Raw genomic sequence first — 6,000 nt, 5'->3', positions numbered from 1 at the left:
CCAGAAGTGCCTTTTAAAGATGATTTCTAACACATGATTATGGTGTTACTGAACTGCACAATAATTTGTTTTATTATTGTTCAAAAGAAAATAAAGATCTTTCACATAAACTATAGCTGTTTCTTTTTCATTTAAAAATCCAAATATTAGGCATTCTTTTTTCAAAACCTGCCTTTCCTGACAGAAGAGTTTAAGAAAACCTTATCACATCTAGTTGTCCATTACACAAATGCCAGTTTTTTCTTTATAAGTTTTCATGGCCAGTTTCCCCAACTGCTTAATTCAACACCACCTTCTGCTAATGTCTTGCTGTGCTTAAAGGGAACACAAACTAATTTTATAAAACTAAGCCATGCTTACTAAGTTAAAGCTTCTTAGTGAAAAGAGCCAGAGTGTGCCACTTAATAAGATAATTTGATTTTGAAACTATTAGCCTAGATTATGATTTTTAAAAATTTTGATTGATTTAAGAGAGGAAGGGAGAGGGAGAGAGAGACACACAAACACCAGTGATGAGAATCATTGGTTGGCTGCTTCTTGCACGACCCTCATTGGGGATCGAGCCTGCAACCCAGTATGTGCCCTGATTGGGAATCAAACCATGACCTCCTGGTTGATAGGGCACTAAAGTTTTACATATGGTAAAGTCCTAATATACCCCTTACATCCATACCCTTTTTTAGCTGCTATATGGTAGAAAGGATAACCCTATGGTGAAGAATTATCCATTATCCTTAGTTGCCTCAAATGACAACTGTGTCTTTCATTTGTCAAAGCAGAGCCTATTGATAGCTCCTAGCATACTGGACAGACTCATGTTAACCTAACCATTTTGTCAGTCCTTACCAGATATGTAGCCCAACCAGCTTTATTTTTTTTTAGAGACAGAAACTTTATTTTACTCATTTATTTTTTAAACTGGAGGCCCGGTGCACAAATTCATGCACCAGTGGGGCCCCTTGGCCTGGCCTGTAGGATCAGGCCAAAACCGGCTCTCCTACATCCCTCCGAGAGGTCCCGGATTGCGAGAGGTTGCAGGCCAGGCTGAGGAACCCCACAGGTGCACAATTGGGGCAGGGGAGGGACATGGGAGGTTGGCCAGCCAGGGAGGGTTCCAGGGTGTGTCCAGCCTGACTTGGTCTCACTCAGTCCCAATCGGCCAGACCCCAGCAGCAAGCTAACGAAGGAGTAGGAGCATCTGCCCCATAGTGGTCAGTTCACATCATAGCGACAGGTCGACTAGTCAACTGTCTGCCCATCTGGTGGTCAGTGCCTGTCATAGCAAGCAATTGAGTGGCCTTAGCATATCATTAGCATATGATGCTTTAATTGGTTGACGGAAGACTGGACACTTAGCATATTAGGCTTTTATTATATAGGATAGGGTTTATTGATTTGAGAAAGGGGATGAGAGAAAGAGAGAGCAACATCAATATCAGAGAGAAACATCGATCGGCTGCCTCCCTCAGGCTCCCCAACCAGGCATCCAGCCCACAACCTGGGCATGTGCCCTGACCCAGAATCGAACCGGCAGCCTTTCAGTGCATGGGACGATGGTCAACCAACTGAACCCCCCAGAGAGGATAGAAGTGCCAAGTTGTCCAGCATCACCTTGTGGTACAGGCGTCTTTGAGTCTCCTCCAGGAGCCCCCACTCCTCCTGGGAGAAGTACACTGCCGCGTCATCAAAGGTCACATGGTCCTCAGCCGGGTGCCTCGGCAGGGCCACCTCGGACTCTCAGGGTGGAGCGGGCGGGGGCGAGGAGGGGACCCTGTACCACCCCAAAGCGGGTCCCTCAGGGGGTTGCTGAGCCCCACACCCGCGTCTGTGCTGCGGGGACACCGGCTCCTTCGCGCCTTCTCGGCACCCTCCCAAGTGAAGCTGGAAAGAACGCCTGCGAGGAGGACCCAGCAGGTCTAGCCCACCTACCCAGCTTCTTAAACCACTTAAATTTCTCTTCAATACCTATCAGGTCTTTTAAAATATATATATATATTTATTGATTTCAGAGAGGAAAGGAGAGAGAGAAACAATTTTGCTAAGTTGAACATTTCAGGTCAATTTTTACTATTTCTCTCTTATTTACACAGAGTTCTTGGATTGTAGTTATAAGCATTAGTCCTGTTCCTTTGCTTTGTTTTTTTCTCCTTTCAGGAGTCTAATAAGATGTATGTTAAATCTTTTCTGCCTGTTTTCCATTTTAAGCACTTTCTCTCTTGACCTGTTTTATTTCTTTATGTACGTTTCATTTCCTTGGTTGTTTCTTTCTTTTTCAGTGATCTGTATCAATATTCCACTTGAATCTTTCCTGCCTTGGACAGACAGTGGTAATTCTTCATTTCTGAGGTGGTTTTGTTTTTTTCTTCAAACTTTTTTTTCTGATTTGATCAACTCCTATGGCATTCCTTCCTCTTTTTGTCCATTTCTGTTCTTAGGTTTTGAACTTCTGATCTATATTTGGTAGGTATACACATACACATATACTTAGCCTATGCTTGTTTGAGGATATTTAATTTTATTTTGTAACTGTACTGTATTTTGAGGGAGAATTTTCATTAGATGAAATGTTATAATTCACCTTGTCTGTTTTCTTCTTGAAGTAGTTTTGTATTATGTTGATTTGACTTTTTAAAAATGGGCTTTTTGTGTGGATACCTTCCTGGTTGAAAAATGTATATTTTGTCAGTATAGTGAAGTGCAATTTCTTCAGTAGGTGTTTTTGTGGTGGTGGAGGTGGTGGTATATATGTGGGGATGAGGAGGGGTGGCTGGCATGACTTTTTCGTTTCTTACAGGATCCTTAATTTTCCCCTTGTATCCTTTCCCTTCACTGCCATATCTTTAAAGGACACTACTTCCTTGTCAGTGAAGCTGATTCTCCCTTAGAAGCAATACTTACCTGAAGCTGACAATTCTAGTTCCACTCATTTTCAAGTCTCTTTTCCTATAATTAGTATTATAATCTACCGAGGTCCAGACTGTATTCAATATTACAGCACTTAATGTTTGTTTGTTTTTTTAATATATTTTATTGATTTTTACAGAGAGAAAGGGAGAGGGATAGAGTTAGAAACATCGATCAGCTGCCTCCTGCACACCCCCCACTGGGGATGTGCCCGCAACCAAGGTACATGCCCTTGACCGGGATTGAACCCGGGACCTTTCAGTCTGCAAGCCGAAGCTCTACCCACTGAACCAAACTGGTTACGGCAGCACTTAATGTTTGACATTTTCTTTCAGGGTTTGATTTTACTCATGCTTTGTCTATATCTTCCACTCTCCTTTTCTCTTTATTAAAGATTCTCTGAAGACTTGTCTCTCCCACTCAAGATCCAGTCTTCCAGCTTTGTTGCAATTTGATACTTATCATTTTTCTAGTAATTTGATGTTTGTGGTGTCTGTCCTCTACCTCCTAGTATGGCTAAAGGCATGGACCATGTGTAATTTCATTCATACTCCTTTTACACCTAATGGTTTTTGAAGATGTGTGGAGAGATTCTGGTTTAGGCATTTGCCATTATCTTTTAGACCCAAGCATAATTTACCCCATTATCTCTCAAAAGAACTTGATCTCTGTTGATAAGCATCTCCAATTCATTCATTTTCATGCTTTCTAATAGTCTACTAATTGTACAATGTATTCATTCTCTTATTGATACTTACATTGCATTTAGTATTTCACTATTACAAAAAAATTCTTCAAAGAACATACCTGTATAAATGTCATTTACTCATGCAAACATTTCTCTATGGCAGTGGTTCTCAACCTGTGGGTCACGACCCCTTTGGGGGTTGAACAACCCTTTCACAGGGGTTGCCTAAGACCATCGGAAAACGCATATATAATTACATATATATGTGTTTTTGTGATTAATCATTATGCTTTAATTATGTTCAATTTGTAACAATGAAATTGGGGGTCACCACAACATGAGGAACTGTATTAAAGGGTCATGGCATTAGGAAGGCTGAGAATCACTGCTCTATGGTATCTATTTGCATACACCAAAAAGTGCTGGATTGCAGAATAAGTGTACCTTCACCTTTACCAGAAACTGCCTAATTGCTTAAAAAATGACTGTAATAATTTATAACTCTATGAGCAGTATTAAGAGAGTTCTCACCCTGACTGGTTTGGCTCAGTGGATAGAGCGTCGGCCTGTGGACCGAGGGGTCCCGGGTTCAATTCCGTTCAAGGGCATGTACCTTGGTTGCAGGCACATCTCCAGTAGGGGGTGTGCAGGAGGCGGCTGATCGATGTTTCTCTCTCATTGATGTTTCTAACTCTCTATCCCTCTCTCTTCCTTTCTGTAAAAAATCATTAAAATATATTAAAAAAAAGAGAGAGTTCTCATTTTTCTACACTCTTGTTATAATCAAGGTTAACATATTTGTAGATCTGAAGCATGTGACGTATTATTTTGTCTTTAAAAAATATTTTTTTATTGACTTCAGAGAGGAAGAGGGGAGGGAGAGAAATATCATTGATGAGAGAGAATTATTGATCAGCCATCTCCTGTACACCCCCTACTGGGGATAGAGCCTGCAACCTGGGCATGTGCCCTTGACTGGAATCGAACCTGGGACCCTTCAGTACACAGGCCGACGCTCTATCCCCTGAGCCAAACCAACTAGGACTATTTTGTCTTAATGTGCATTTACCTGATGATTAGTGAAGGTTTGCTTTGTCTTTTCACCTTCTTTTCCCATTTTTTATAGGGTTGTTGTGTTTTCTTATTTAGTTCTTTGTATATTCTAGAAATGAACATTTTTGAAATTCTATATTTTGTAAACATATTTTCCAAGTTTGTGCCTTACTTTTAATTTTCTTAAAGTTATATAGAAGTTTTAGTTATATTGTTAAATCTATCAAATGCTTCCATTAACGTTTGTATTTTTAATCCTTTGATCACCAAAGTCATGAATATATACTTCTGCATTTTCTTATAAAGTATCTTATTTTGCCTTTCATATTTACATCTTTACTCACCTGTAGTTTGTTTTTGTGTATAATGCCAAGTAATAATTTAATTTTTTCCTGCGTGGATTTGAGCTCCAGAATCACAAATTCGTCTTTCAAGGGCTCCTCATCTGCTCAATTATGTTCAAAACCAGCTGAGTAAGGTCTTTCACCACATCCTTTGGCCTTATCTCTCACCACACCCACCCATTTTCTTGTCAAACTAGATTCCTTATTGCAGTCACTATTCTTGAAATATGCCAAAACTCCGCTCTTATTCTCTCCTTACATCATGTTCTCTTCCTGTCGTTTTTCCTTACTGAACTGTAAGCTTCTTGAGAAAAAGACAGAATCCAATTCATCTTTGCATCTTTAATACTTAGCAGTGATTGAGCGGATTTTTCAAATACTTTTCTTCAATTTTATTCTGAATTTACTTTGGATCTTATAGGTGGGCACTTCCACCTAATATTATCCATATCAATACATTTACTCTTTCACACACAGAAAAAGTTTCCTGTCTTTTACCTATGTACCATGAAACGAGTGGTTCCAAATCTTAAAACTTTAAAAAGAACCCTCACAATACTTTTCATGAGCAGGAACCAAAGCCATCAGATCTGCCTCCCGTTTATAGGACAAAGTCTGCGGATGGCGCTAATGGTGACGTCATGAGCACCTTCTGAGGGCCTCGCGGGGCTCGCCCTTTGCAGGAGATGCCAGGGGTCGTCCCTCCTCCACTCAGCTCTGAAGTGAGGCGATGCGCTGGGAGCATGTTCACCGCCATCGTCCTTCCCTTCCCAGGCACTTCTTTCCGCCAGATGCCTCGACCCTGCAAAGAGGTAACAGGATGTGCAGCCTGTCCTTACGCAGTGGTTCTTAACCTTGGCTGCACATTAGAATCACCTGGGAATCTTTTTAAAATCCTGATTTCTGGGCCTCATCCTCTGGAAATTCTGTTTCTTTGTTATGGGGTGAGGCCACAACATTAGTAACAAAGAAACAGAATTTCCGGAGGATGAGGCCCAGAAATCAGGATTT

The sequence above is a fragment of the Myotis nattereri genome (genome assembly GCF_964212035.1).
Source record: "Myotis nattereri genome assembly, chromosome: 17".
Taxonomy (NCBI): Eukaryota; Metazoa; Chordata; class Mammalia; order Chiroptera; family Vespertilionidae; genus Myotis; species Myotis nattereri.
This window is presented reverse-complemented; position numbering follows the sequence as displayed.